At 40.2% G+C, this 15,544-nt stretch overlaps 2 pseudogenes; both read left to right on the plus strand.

The window, feature by feature from the left end:
* Gm14752 (predicted gene 14752) lies at positions 764–6,118 on the plus strand (annotated as a pseudogene).
* Gm14745 (predicted gene 14745) lies at positions 11,223–14,817 on the plus strand (annotated as a pseudogene).

Here is a 15,544-nt window from a genome sequence, read left to right on the forward strand (position 1 = left end):
TGTCAAAAGGCACTTAAAGATAACAAGGAAATACATATGGTGTATATCACTTTAGGTGATTGCACAATAGATTTATTTTTTCTGATATTTCAGAGAAAATGACGACACGAGGCTAAGTCTCCATAAAATGTTTTTCAAATGTGTAATTTTCCAAAACTACTCTTCTGTTCTTTCATATGTACTCTAGACTCTTTTCATAGTCTCTCAGTTCACATAGGTGCTTTGCAGAAGAACCCTTATCTATGCAGATCACACATACACACTGCTTAGCCCAGAAAAAGGAACCCATGACAACCTTGGAAACAGTTACACACAAGTTTGCAAAAACCTCCTAGTTTTCTCCACTGTGGAGTCATGCTCAGGTTGTTTCTTGTTTCATGCCCTCCTAAAAAGAAAAAAAAAAAAAAAGATGAAGCACAGGCCAGCCTAGAACTTGTTACATAGACACGAATGACCTGAACTTCTAACTACTCTGCCTCCACTTTCTTAGTGCTAGGATTACTGTTGTACATATCCATCCACACCTCTTTTGTGAGGTGATGGCTATTAAATTCAGGGGTTAAGATCCTATCCCTCCTTCCTTACTTTTCCTCTCCTCCCCTCGCTCCTCCTTCCCCTGCTGGGGTTAGTAGTTGGTGTAGCCACCTGGAGGGTAGTTGGCAGAGGGGCGTGGGGAGTGGGAGGCAGGAACCAGGTTGGCTCCTCAGAAGTATAGTGGTGGGGGAAGGGTCCGGGGGAGGTGGCTTTGGGGGTTCAGCAGCAACGACAGGGGCATGCAGTGTTACTGGTGAAGAAGCTGAAGATGGAGCACGTCCAGGCTGACCACAAGCTTTTCCTCCAGGCTGTTGAAAAACCAACACAGATATAAAGATTTCTTCGAACTCATAATCTTTTTCTTTTCCTTTCCTTTTCTTCTTTTTCTTTTCTTTTCTTTTCTTTTCTTTTCTTTTCTTTTCTTTTCTTTTCTTTTCTTTTCTCTTCTCTTCTCTTCTCTTCTCTTCTCTTATTTTCTTTTCTTTTTTCTTTCTTTCTTCTTTTTTATTAGATATTTTCTTTATGTACATTTCAAATGCTATCCCGAAAGTTCCCAGTACCCCCCCCCCCCACCGCCTTGCTCCCCTACCCACTCACTCCCACTTCTTGGCCCTGGCGTTCCCCTGTACTGGGGCATATAAAGTTTGCAAGACCAAGGGGCCTCTCTTCCTAATGATGGCTGACTAGGCCATTTTCTGCTACATATGCAGCTAGACACATGAGCTCTGGGGTTACTGATTAGTTCATATTATAGCACCAATATTTTTGCACAGAATTCTTACTTACATGTCTCATGGAAACACCAGAACAAACATCAAAAGGAAGACATTTAAAGTTGATATTTTAACAAAAGTAGAGAAAATTAAAGGAGAGCAAGAATCTCATAGCCCGTCTGCACATTTGCAACTTACATTTACTGATTTCTTTCACAAAAATAATAAGCCATGACAAAACTCAGAAAATGAACAAAATTCTGTTACCCTGAAAGTCTTGCTTGTGAAAGTTTGCCACAATAAAGAAAGGGTTTAAGTTGTCCAGTAAGACAAGTTTCTATGTTGGGAGTTGTTAAGATAACACTATTGTCCTGATCTCTGAATTGGGCCTCTTCCCCCGAGAAGAAAAGAGGGTCAAAAGCGGGCCACCAACACACCGCTCTGAGAACAACCACAGATTGTTCCAGCCCTAAGTCAGCGCTGGATGTCCTGACCTCAAGATACCCTGATACCGCCAAGTTCCTGCTTCCCCATTTAACTGCCTAAGAATGTGCAATTCTATTGCCCCCCTCCCACTGATAAGTACTTCTCCTTTTGCTTGTATTGCCCCATCCCTCCCGCTGATAAGTATCTGTACTTCCCCTTTTCCTTGTGCAATTCTACTGCCCCATCCTTCCTGCTGAAAGGAACTTCCCCTTTTGCTTGTGCATTTAAACCTCAGGCCTGACTAATACATTTGGGGGCTTTGATGCATTCCAGAACGTCTCCGTGTCGTTATTCGCACAAGGCCCTCGTCCCTCTCTAACCCCCATTTGGTTCTTAGGAGGAGGTCCCCTCGAGACCCTCGAATAACTGGACCTGCTGGATGGGTCATTTCTACTGGTAAAAAACAGGTGCCTTTGAATCATGACCTCAATCAAACAAAATCAGAAAATTTCCCAACCCTGGCAGTTTCCAGCAATGAATTTGAACCTAGTAACAGCAATATGGTAAAGTCTTACTCATTACTATTTAGAGTAAGTCACCCAAGAAGAAGAGAATGTAATGGAATGATTAATGGAGAAACCAATGAAAATACTGATGTCAGTGAATTTCCAGCCAGAAGAAAATGAAATTGTGAAGATGGGGGGAAAGACATTTGTTGCACAAATGACAGTGTTTGACAAAAACAGGTGTTTACAGATTTTAGATGGGGAATATGAAGTAGCCATGCAGGAAATAGAAGAATGTCCAATAAGCAAGAACAATGTGGAAGACTATTCTTGATGGAAAGAGGCTGCCTCCATTCGAAAGATTTTCTTAGGGAACTACATTGCAATTTACTCTTCAATGGATGGAAGAAACTAACGATTAGTCTACAGCTCCTGTTGCCAAGCTCCTTGTTGTTGTGTCCGGGCAGTGGCTCACATGTCTGGGTTCTAGTCTGGAAAGGCATTTTGGAAACCTGGAAGAGAAGAGGGGCTAGGCAGCAGGAGAGGAAGATGTACCTAAGACAGTCATTCTGATCAAAGCTCAATTTTACTATTCCGACACGCAGATATGAAGGAGGGGAAGGGACCCGATTCCCACCAGATAATTCTGGGGTCCAGTAGCAGGGTGACCACCTGTATGGCTCCGGAACAGCAAAGCGGCTGGCTCCAGCTGTGGGCGTGGCAGAACGATTGCAAGCTCCACCCCAATGTAAACAGTGAAACCTGTGCAGGCAGGTTTCAGGCTGGTGAGGGGAGGCTACACCTTGCCACTAGAAATTCAGAGCGCCTTCATCAGGAAAATATACCTGGTTCTGTGACCCGTCCAGCAGCTCCAGTTATTCAAGGGTCTCGAGGGGACCTGCTCCTAAGAACCAAGTGTGGGATAGAGAGAGACGAGGGCCTTGTGCGAATAACGACACGGAAACCTTTCTGGAATGCATCAAAGCCCCAAATGTATTAGTCATGCCCGAGGTTTAAATGCACAAGCAAAAGGGGAAGTACAGATACTTATCAGGAGGAGGGGTAGGGCAATACAAGCAAAAGGAGAAGTACTTATGGGAGGGGGCAATAGAAATTCTTTCTTTTGGCAGCTACACGGGGAAGCAATTAACTTGATGGTATCAGGGTGTGGTCAGGACATCAGCGATGACTTAGGGCTGGAACATCCCGTGGTTGTTCTCGGAATCCATGTGTTGGTGGCCCACTTTTGACCCCCTTTTCTTCTCAGGGGGAGAGGCCCAATTCAGAGATCAAGAGTTGTCTTAATAGCTCCCAACAGTTCTGTTAAACCTGCACAAACTCTTGCTGTTAAGGAGATGCTGACTACAGAGCTGCAAACAAGAAAAGAAAAGGATACTTCAAATGAAAGTTGCCAGTACTTGCACTGCCTGTGGTGTACTCTCAACTGCCCTAAGCTGTATAAAACTCTGCCAAAGCAGATTTGTCTTCAATTATGTATATCATCCAAAAGGTGCTAGGATAGGTGTTCCTATCAATAAGTGTTATGATAGCTCCTATGCAGAAAATCTTCAGGACATACATCGCCAACCTAGATTTGCTTTTAGTTGAAATGGACCAGTTAAGAGAACACATATCACATACATCCTTGTGTGCAGGCCAAAACGAACAAAAGCAAGCATGTCAGAGTTTCTTGAATCTGAAATGGAGAAGTAGAACAGCAAAGAACATACAGTAGTGGCCACAATCATTTTTATTTCCACAGTAGTACTTGTCTGCCTCTTCAGCCACAAGAAACAGAAGTAGACAATGAAGATGAGAAAGATCCAGAATGGCTGAGATTTAAACAAACAAACAAACAAACAAACAAACAAAAACAAATTGAATTTTTTTTGATATGAAGGAAGAAGAGAACGAAGTAAAGAAACTGTGGTATCTCTATGTCATGAAGCATTGATTTATTGTTGACAATCAAATGAATCATGCCTGTATGCTGTTTGTAGAAAATTGTAGACAGAAAATAATTAAGAATTTATGTCGAAATTTTATGCTCATCTAGTCAGAATGCTTGACTTTAATCTTACTACCATAATGTCAATAGATAAAGCTCTTACCAAACTCCAAGAAATGCAGCAAAACGAGAAAAAGGAGAATCTGTGGCCCCTGCAAATGAAGAAATAGCTGAGGAACAAAATGGGACAGCAAATGGATTCAGTGAAACTAACTCAAAAGGGAAAGCTTTGGAAACTGACGGTTTCTCAAGGGTTCCACGATAGAGCAAGAACAAAAACTGAGAACTTGCCCGTGTTGTGGATACATACTGAAGTTGCTTCTAGGGAATTCAGCCTCTAGGATGAGTTTTGGTTTTAAGTTATTTTGTTTTTAATCATGGATTAGAAACAGGCAGTGTTAGATGATGTCATTGATTTCAGCACGGAGGTTCTGTGGGTCTGCTTTGCTTCTTGTCCTCACGTGCTTATCAGCTTTAGTGATGTCCTCAATTTGGTTTTAGCCTGAAAAGCAGTTTTTCAAATAGTTAATTTTCCTTAGCTATAATAGTCATCATTTTTAAATATATTGGGTTAATCTTGAAGTTTTACACCTAAATTTTAATGCCTGTCTCACTTGTGACTGTTTTTCTGCTTTGTAATTATGAGACATTTTCTGGGAAAGGAAGGTTGGGATATTATGCTGTCCTAGAGATGGAGAATTTTTGTGAAATTATTCCATTGCCACTTTCCCCCAAACTTTGACCCTTGATTCAGTAATCACTTATGCATTTGGGATGAGCAGTTACAAAGCAAGTTCTGCATCAGTTCTGTTACAAGTTTAAAACAGCATCAGTTGATCTCCTCCTGTTGGAGGTGATGTGACCTTTCCATGCAGCCATGCAGTGCCATGCTCACTGATGGAAGTTACTTTTTTTTTTCAAGTGACTGGTTTTCATGTTCGTTTTTTCCCAATTTAGTTTTTTAATTGAATATGTTCTTAGGTTTTCTATTTTCATTAGGTGATCCCATGAGAAATTGTTCTGTGTACATCTTTTGCACTAGGATGGTAAAGCAAGATTTAAAAGATGCCACTTTGTGGGGGAAGGGTGCCAGAAGATGTCACACCTTGTATCCTTTGTGATGTCCTTCTTGATTAGAATATCCATACAGATAAGTTGATTTGAATTGTTGTGAGCAATTTTCCCTGTGTTCTGTGTTTTATGCACATATTCATGTTTGGTTTTTTTTCCAGTGGAAAGTCGTTTCACTACTGGCATATTAATAAATAAGCACGGATGGGTTTTTATTCCAGCTCCAAGCACATCAATAACATCATCTCAATCTTTTTTATTATCCTTTAAAGATATTACATGTTCTTTATTTATAAAGGATCAGTGTTCCTGTAAATACTTGTATTTTTAAAATTTTAATTTCATTTCACCACCATCAGATACACTTCCCTGTTTTGTTTAGTAAAGGGATATAAGCATTCTCATGGTGTCTTCAGAGATTAAAAAAAAATGTAAATATTGATTTCGCTGGTCTTTACAATGTGTTTAACTGTGAGGCTATATAATAGTGTGGATGAGACTTGTCATCCAGTATTAAGTACTTAGTTACTGATTTTTGTGTTAAAAATAAGAAAGAGGGAGGCTGTAGTTTTCATTGTAGGCTCTCTACCTGGTAAACTCTGCTCATGAGTTCACTGAACTCTAATTTTGCCTCTGGGTAGTGGAATCTGAGCATTTCTCCTGGGCTTTAATTTAATAGTTATGCACATATGTAAAAAAAAAGATTATTTTAGGGAAGATGTAGGTATAGAATTATTGCTTAAGCCATTTCTTTTTTATGTGTATCATAAAATGAAGACATATGGATTTATTAATTCATACATATATTTATACCGTTTCTTAAAGCAGTTATGCTCTTAATGCTTAAAAGAAGGTTAGCAAGATGCTTCCCCCACCCCACCCCCAGTCAGCAATGGGTCATCAGACAGCGGTGAAGGGGGCAGAGGAAGAGCAAGACTGGACACGGTCCTGCCTTGTGCATATGCAGGGCTGTTGGGATTCTTTTTTTCCCCCATTTTTAAATTTTAAATTAGGTATTTAGCTCATTTACATTTCCAATGCTATACCAAAAGTCCCCCATACCCACCCACTCCCCCTTTTTGGCCCTGGCTTTCCCCTGTACTGGGGCATATAAAGTTTGCAAGTCCAATGGGCCTCTCTTTCAAGTGATGGCCTATTAGACCATCTTTTGATACATATGCAGCCAGAGACAAGAGCTTCGGGGTACTGGTTAGTTCATATTGTTGTTCCACATATAGGGTTGCAGTTCCCTTTAGTTCCTTGGGTGCTTTCTCTAGTTCCTCCATTGGGGGCCCTGTGGTCCATTCAATAGCTGACTGTGAGCATCCACTTCTGTGTTTGCTAGGCCCCGGCATAGTCTCACAAGAGACAGCTACATCTGGGTCTTTTCAGCAAAATCTTGCTAGTGTATGCAATGGTGTCAGCATTTGGAAGCTGATCATGGGATGGATCTCTGGATATGGCAATCACTAGATGGTCCATCCTTTCGTCACACTTCCAAATTTTGTCTCTATAACTCCTTCCATGGGTGTTTTGTTTCCTATTCTAAGAAGGGGCAAAGTGTCCACACTTTGGTCTTCGTTCTCTTGAGTTTAATGTGTTTAGAAAATTGTATCTTATATCTTGAGTATCCTAAGTTTCTGGGCTAATAGCCACTTATCAGTGAGTACATATTGTGCGAGTTCCTTTGTGATTGGGTTACCTTACCCAGGAGGATGCTCTCCAGGTCCATCCATTTGCCTAGGAATTTCATAAATTCATTCTTTTTAATAGCTGAGTAGTACTCCATTGTGTAAATGTACCACAAATTTCTGTATCCATTCCTCTGTTGAGGGACATCTGGGTTCTTTCCAGCTTCTGGCAATTATAAATAAGGCTGCTATGAACATAGGGGAGCATGTGTCCTACTTACCGGTTGGGACATCTTCTGGATATATGCCCAGGAGAGGTATTGCTGGATCCTCCAGTAGTACTATGTCCAATTTTCTGAGGAACCACCAGATTTCCAGAGTGGTTGTACAAGCTTGCAATCCCACCAACAATGGAGGAGTGTTCCTCTTTCTCCACATCCTCGCCAGCATCTGATGTCACCTAAATTTTTGATCTTAGCCATTCTGACTGGTGTGAGGTGGAATCTCAGGGTTGTTTTGATTTGCATTTCCCTGATGATTAAGGATGTTGAACATTTTTTCAGGTGCTTCTCAGCCATTCAGGGGAGAATTCTTTGTTCAGTTCTGAGCCCCATTTTTAATGGGGTTATTTGATTTTATGGAGTCCACCTTCTTGAGTTCTTTATATATATTGGATATTATCCCCTATCCGATTTGGGATAGGTAAAGATCCTTTCCCAATCTGTTGGTGGTCTTTTTGTCTTATTGACGGTGTCTTTTGCCTTGCAGAAGCTTGGCAGTTTCATGAGGTCCTATTTATCGATTCTCGATCTTACAGCACAAGCCATTGCTCTTCTATTCAGGAATTTTTCCCCTGTACCCATATCTTCGAGGCTTTTCCCTACTTTCTCCTCTATAAGTTTCAGTGTCTCTGCTTTTTTGTGGAGTTCCTTAATCCACTTAGATTTGACCTTAGTACAAGGAGATAGTAATGGATCAATTCGCAATCTTCTACATGATAACAGCCAGTTGTGCTAGCACCATTTGTTGAAAATGCTGTCTTTTTCCACTGGATGGTTTTAGCTCCCTTGTCAAAGATCAAGTGACCATAGGTGTGTGGGTTCATCTCTGGGTCTTCAATTCTGTTCCATTGGTCTACTTGTCTGTCACTATACCAGTACCATGCAGTTTTTATCACAATTGCTCTGTAGTACAGCTTTAGGTCAGGCATGGTGATTCCACCAGAGGTTCTCTTTTCCTTGAGAAGAGTTTTTGCTATCCTAGGTTTTTTGTTATTCCAGATGAATCTGCCGATTGCCCTTTCTAATTCGTTGAAGAATTGAGTTGGAATTTTGATGGGGATTACATTGAATCTGTAGATTGCTTTTGGCAAAATAGCCATTTTTACTATATTGATCCTGCCAATCCATGAGCATGGGAGATCTTTCCATCTTCTGAGATCTTCTTTAATTTCTTTCTTCAGAGACATGAAGTTCTTGTCATACAGATCTTTCACTTCCTTGGCTATAGTCACGCCTAGGTATTTTATATTATTTGTGGCTGTTGAGAAGGGTGTTGTTTCCCTAATTTCTTTATCAGCCTATTTGTCCTTTGTGTAGAGAAAGACCATTGACTTGTTTGAGTTAATTTTATATCCAGCTACTTCACTGAAGCTGTTTATCAGCCTTAGGAGTTCTCTGGTGGAATGTTTAGGGTCACGTATATATACCATCATATCATCTGCAAAAAGTGATATTTTGACTTCTTCCTTTCCAATTTGTATCCCTTTGATCTCCTTTTGTTGTCGAATTGCTCTGGCTAGGACTTCAAGTACAATGTTGAATAGGTAGGGAGAAAGTGGACAGCCTTGTTTAGTCCCTGATTTTAGTGGGATTGCTTCAAGCTTCTCACCATTTACTTTGATGCTGGCTACTGGTTTGCTGTATATTGCTTTTATCATGTTTAGGTATGGGCCTTGAATTCCTGATCTTTCCAAGACTGTTATCATGAATGGGTGTTGGATTTTGTCAAATACTTTCTCAGCATCTAATGAGATGATCATGTGGTTTTTGTCTTTGAGTTTGTTCATATACTGGATTACATTGAAGGATTTCCGTATATTGAACCACCCCTGCATCCCTGGGATGAAACCTAGTTGGTCAGGATGGATGATTGTTTTGATGTGTTCTTGGATTCAGTTAGCAAGAACGTTATTGAAGATTTTTGCATTGATATTCATAAGGGATATTGGTCTGAAGTTCTCTATCTTTGTGGGGTCTTTTTGTGGTTTAGGTATCAGAGTAATTGTGGCTTCATAGAATGAGTTGGCTAGAGTATCTTCTGTTTCTATTTTGTGGAATAGTTTGTGCATAACTGGGATTAGATCTTCTTTGAAGGTCTGATAGAACTCTGCACTAAACCCATCTGGTCCTGGGCATTTTTTGGTTAGAGATTATTAATGATTGCTTCTATTTCTTTGGGGGATATAGGGCTGTTTAGATCATTAACTTGATCTTGATTCAATTTTCGTACCTGGTACGAAACTTCTCCATTTTATCCAGGTTCTCCAGTTTTGTTGAGTATAGCCTTTTGTAGAAGGATCTGATGGTGTTTTGGATTTCTTCAGGATCTGTTGTTATGCCTCCCTTTTCATTTCTGATTTTGTTAATTAGAATGCTTTCCCTGTGCCCTCTAGTGAGTCTGGCTAAGGGTTTGTCTATCTTGTTGATTTTCTCAAAGGACCAGCTCCTCGATTGGTTGATTCTCTGAATAGTTCTTGTTTCCACTTGGTTGATTTCGCCCTTGAGTTTGATTATTTCCTGCCATCTATTCCTCTTGGGTGAATTTGCTTCCTTTTGTTCTAGAGCTTTTAGGTGTGTTGTCAAGCTGCTAATGTGTGCTCTCTCTAGTTTCTTTTTGGAGGCACTCAGAGCTATGAGTTTTCCTCTTAGAAATGCTTTCATTGTGTCCCATAAGTTTGGGTATGTAGTGGCTTCATTTTCATTGAACTCTAAGAAGTCCTTAATTTCTCTCTTTATTCCTTCCTTTACCAAGGTATCATTGAGAAGAGTGTTGTTCAGTTTCCACGTGAATGTTGGCTTTCTATTATTTATTTTGTTATTGAAGATCAGCCTTAGTCCATGGTGATCTGATAGGATGCATGGGACAATTTCAACATTTTGTATATGTTGAGGCCTGTTTTGTGATCTATTATGTGGTCAATTTTGGAGAAGGTACCATGAGGTGCTGAGAAGAAGGTATATCTTTTTGTTTTAGGATAAAATGTTCTGTAGATATCTGTCAGATCCATTTGTTTCATCACTTCTGTTAGTTTCAGTGTGTCCCTGTTTAGTTTCTGTTTCCATGATCTGTCCATTGGTGAAAGTGGTGTGTTGAAGTCACCCACTATTATTGTGTCAGGTGCAATGTGTGCTTTGAGCTTTACTAAAGTTTCTTTAATGAATGTGGCTGCCCTTGTATTTGGAGCATAGATATTCAGAATTGGTAGTTCCTCTTGGAGGATTTTACCTTTGATGAGAATGAAGTGCCCGTCCTTGTCTTTTTTGATGACTTTGGGTTGGAAGTCAATCTTATCAGATATTAGAATAGCTACTCTGACTTGTTTCTTCAGACCCTTTGCTTGGAAAATTGTTTTCCAGCCTTTCATTCTGAGGTAGTGTCTATCTTTTTCTCTGAGATGAGTTTCCTGTAAGCAGCAAAATGTTGGGTCTTGTTTGTGCAGCCAGTTTGTTAGTCTATGTCTTTTTATTGGGGAGTTGAGACCATTGATATTAAGAGATATTAAGGAAAAGTAATTGTTGCTTCCTGTTATTTTTGTTGTTAAAGTTGGCATTCTGTTCTTCTGGCTGTCTTCTTTTAGGTTTGTTGAGGGAATACCTTCTTGTTTTTTCTAGGGCAAGGTTCCCATCCTTGTATTGTTTTTTTTTTTTTTTTCTGTTATTATCCTTTGAAGGGCTGGATTCGTGGAAAGGTAATGTGTGAATTTGGTTTTGTCATGGAATACTTTGGTTTCTCCATCTATGGTAATTGAGAGTTTGGCTGGGTATAGTAGCCTTGGCTGGAATTTGTGTTCTCTTAATGTCTGTATAACATCTGTCCAGGCTCTTCTGGCTTTCATAGTCTCTGGTGAAAAATCTGGTGTAATTCTGATAGGCTTCCCTTTATAAGTTATTTTACCTTTTTTCCTTACTGCTTTTAGTATTCTATCTTTATTTAGTGCATTTGTTGTTCTGATTATTATGTGTCGGGAGGAATTTCTTTTCTGGTCCAGTGTATTTGGAGTTCTGTAGGCTTCTTGTATGTTCATGGGCATCTCTTTCTTTAGATTTGGGAAGTAGAGTTTACTTCTTAAGGGAGTGTCCTCTTGTTTGTTACTAAGAAAGCCAATGCTGAAGAACTAGCCCATAACCTTAAGCAGGAAGGTAATTATCTTGGTCTGCTCCATGGGGACATTAATCAGAGTGAAAGAAACAAGGTTATTTCAGATTTTAAGAAAAAGTACATCCCCATCCTAGTGGCCACTGATGTTGCAGCCCGTGGTCTGGAGATTCCTTCAATTAAGACAGTTATTAACTATGATGTGGCATGAGACACCCATATCCATAGGATTGGCTCAACAGGAAGAGGTGATGAGAAGGGTGTTATTTATATCTTACTGACTTCAAAGGACAGCAATTTTGCTGGTGACCTTGTACAGAACCTGGAAGGAGCCAACCAACATGCTTCTAAGGAACTCTTAGATCTCGCAATGCAGAATGCCTGGTTTCAGAAATCTCACTTTAAAGGAGGGAAAGGCAAAAAGCTGAAGATTGGTGGAGGAGTCTTGGGCTATAGAGAGCCGCCTAGGTTAGGCTCTGAGAATTTAGACTGAGGAAGTAATAACAATGTAACAAGCAATGATAAAGCCTACAATCCCTGGACAGGAGCTGTGGGAGATATGCTGACAGCAATGAAAGCAGCTTTTCAGTCCAGTACAAGAGTCACTTTGTTGCAGCCAGTTTAAGTAGTCAGAAAGTTGGAACCTCTACTGCTGGGGCAAGTGGATGGACTAGTGAAGGAAGCTTAAAGTCTGTTCCAACCAGTTCGCCATAACAGGGCCATAATAGTTCTGACAACCTCATCACCAGTTCTACCAAGAACATCCCAGGCTTCAACAATTCTGGAAATATCAGTAGTGCCCCCAGTGACCTACCCTTCTATTGGAGCCCAAGGAGTCAACAACACAGCTCTTCAGGGAGTAAGGGAGTGTGGGTGTCAATGGGAAAAGAGAGAGAGAGAGAGAGAGAGAGAGAGAGAGAGAGAGAGAGAGAGAGAGAGAGAGAGAGACTGAGAACCAGGGTAATAGTCATCATAGCCATGGTGATGGTGGTAATTAGCATGGAGATGGTGGCAGCCATGGAAATGGATACTGTTATCTGGTGTCGGGGTCCAGCCTTGACATGGGATCGAGTTATCAACTGGAAGCAGGCATAATTGGAAGACACATAATAAATATATACAGACTACTTTTGGGTACAAACTGACAGGCAAGTTTTCAAGGCTTAAAGTTTCTCTCTCTTCTCTCTTGCCAGTTCACTTACAGCTTGAGGTTGCACACACTCTACATTCTCCTATGCACTCTGCTTTTCTCCTGTGCACTTTTCTTTTCTTGAACTCCCCACACTCATACATACCTCTGCGTGTTCCCCTTTCACTCTCACACATGCTCTTCACACACATCTCTCACACACATCTCACACACACCACATGCACTCTCCTTTCATTCACACACACACTCTCCATACACACTTCACATTCTCTCCTCACTCACTCTTCACATGCTCTTCTCATGCTCTCCACATTCACCCCACATGCTCTCTCAACTTTCTTTGCCCCAGTCTTTTATTGATACTCCAAAAGCAGGTAGAAAAGAAAGACATTATATAATCATTGCCAAATCAAATTCAAAAGAATAACCACATCCCACAAAGAATCAAGAATTACAATTGTTCCTCAAAGTTTCAAGCTTTCCCTATTCTCAGGCCTATAGCCAAAGTAATAATAATTGCAAACTTATCATTATTTAAACTTTTAACTTTTGACTTACACTTCAGAGCTCAGAGATTCGAGGTCAGCTACATGCATTTTCCTGTGAAGCTCTAATGATAAATGACCTGGGCAAAGCTGCCAGGCAGTGGCCAGAAAGAATCAAGTTAACCCTTAACTCAGTAGTCCCACTTCTGCCCATCGTATACAATGACTCTCCTAAGAGTACCAGTATTCTGACTTAGTTTTACATATTCTATACTTGCTTATCTTGGAATCACTCTTAAATGTTGTGCAAAACTTTTTTCATAACTTCAATAGTTTTGTTTGTTGTTTGTTTTTTGTTTTTTTACCTTTCTTGGGGTTCCAATGTTGGCTCTAATTAATTTTCTAATAATTTCTTCAAACTTTCTTTGCAAGTCAAGCATTTGTCTGGAACTACCATTGTGCAGTTATTACATTGTTTCCAAGATGAGAACACACAGCATGCATCTGGGCCATTAGGACTGTGCTGTGCTGTGCCCCATGTCACAATTTTTAATTGTTTCAGAATCATTACATCAGGGAACATCTAGTTTTATGGAATTCACCAGAGCAGAAGGAGAAAGAAGTAAGAAAGTCAGATACAATAGAATAATTACGCACACCAAGGCCAACCGAAAAGCAGTCACACACAAATGAAATCTATACAGCTGTTGTCCAGGGCTAAGGTTAGGAAAAATGGGAACAACTGTTGTTTGTAGGGCTGCTGTAGGCTACTGAGATGTCTCCATCCTGGCCGACTGCAGGCAGTCCTTTATTTCAGATGGCAGGTCCTCTGGAGAAATGTGTCTCCTGCTTCTCAGGGTCCAAGATGCCATTACCATTCTTTCCTTTGTTTGCTGTGGTTGAGTTTTAAGGAGGGTAAGTAGAAGATATTTAAGGAGAAAGAGTCTTTTAGGGCACAAAAACTGACTCTAGGTTTATAATAGCTTGTATTTTTTTCCTAAAATGTCACCTTATAAACATCTATAAGTTCGATTTCTTTTTCTTAGCTGTGGCCAGGCAGTCCCAACTTTTTGACTTGTTAGGGATGCTTGGGAAGCAGTTTGGTGCTTTCACATGTTTTCAGGGAAGATACCTTAGAGTTCAGGTTCCCCAGACTTTGTTTCCAGCCCTGAGACATGTAGGCAAGACAGCCTTCCAGACATAGGCTTCGAAATCCTAAGCCATTAGTACGGAAGGAATGATCATCTTGGAAGGATTCCAGGATTATCAAGGCCTGGAGTACTGCTAAATTTACCATTTAAAACCAACCCCAACAGGAGCTTTCAAAGTGTCTATTTCATTGTTTTTTATTTTTTAAACATGCTTCAACTATAGAAAAAGTCTTCTGCTGAAATTATTTCTTATTTTTTGTTCTGTCTTGTTTGTAAAAAGAAAAGAAATATACAAACTTTGAATTTTGTGATTTTTGTGAAGGTTTCTTTAAGATGTGCATTCCCTTGCTCCTGTGAAGGCTCAATGCCCTAGTGTAGGGGGCATTGAGGGAGGGAATGCCAGGACAGAGCAGCAGGAGTGGGTGGGTTGGTGAGCAGGGGAATGGAGGATGGGATAGGGGGTTTCTGGAGGGAAAACTAGGAAAGGGTATAACATCTGAAATGTAAATAAAGAAAATATCCAATAAATTTTAATATATATATATATGTGCATCCCCTCTCTGCTTGCTTGATAGTAAATAAAAAATAGATAAATAATAGATAGATAAAAAATAGATAGATAAAAAAAAAAACTACTGGGACCTGAGGTCTGTCATTTCTACCATGCAAGTTAGTTGCTACATATTAAATTATGGTTTGGAACAATACAGACCATGATGTGAAGTGTGGGGAAGTGCTTGTTTATTAAGCTATCAGAAATGTTAAGAAAGAGAGAAGGCTAGCATTATATGTACAAAAAAATGGTGATTTCCCTCCCTTGAATAGTAATGAAATTACTTCCGTTGAGTAAACTTGTTATGCCATCTTTTAATAAAAACTGAAAATGCCCTTTGCTTCTATTTATATATGTAAAAAAGCTTTTCTATGTACCCTTGAGAACAGATTTTGAAGAAATCATGTAAGATGATAAAGCATTTGAATGGTGCACTAGATATTTTTAAAAATGAGTTTAAAAGAAACATTTGTGTGAGGAGCCGCCCTCACATTTGCCATTATAAGATGGCGCTGACAGCTGTGTTCTAAGTGGTAAACATAATCTGCACACGTGTAGGGGCAGTTTTCCCGCCATGTGTTCTGCCTTTCTCGTGATGACAACTGGGCCGATGGGCTGCAGCCAATCAGGGAGTAATATGTCTTAGGCGGAGGATAATTCTCCTTAAAAGGGACGGGGTTTTGCCACTCTCTCTCTTGTTCTTGCTTTTTCTCTCTCTTGCTTTCTTGTTCTTGTTCTTTTTCTCTCTTGCTCTGGCTTTTGCTCTTGCACTCTTGCTTTCTTGTTCTTGTTCTTTTTCTTGCTTTCTTGCTCTTGCTCTCTTGCTCTCTTGCTCTCTGGCTCCTGAAGATGTAAGAAATAAAGCTTTGCCGCAGAAGATTCCGGTTTGTTGTGTTCTTCCTGGCCGGTTGCGCGAACGCGGGTAAGAGTTGGTCGTGA

This window comes from Mus musculus, chromosome X (genome assembly GCF_000001635.26).
Source record: "Mus musculus strain C57BL/6J chromosome X, GRCm38.p6 C57BL/6J".
NCBI lineage: Eukaryota > Metazoa > Chordata > Mammalia > Rodentia > Muridae > Mus > Mus musculus.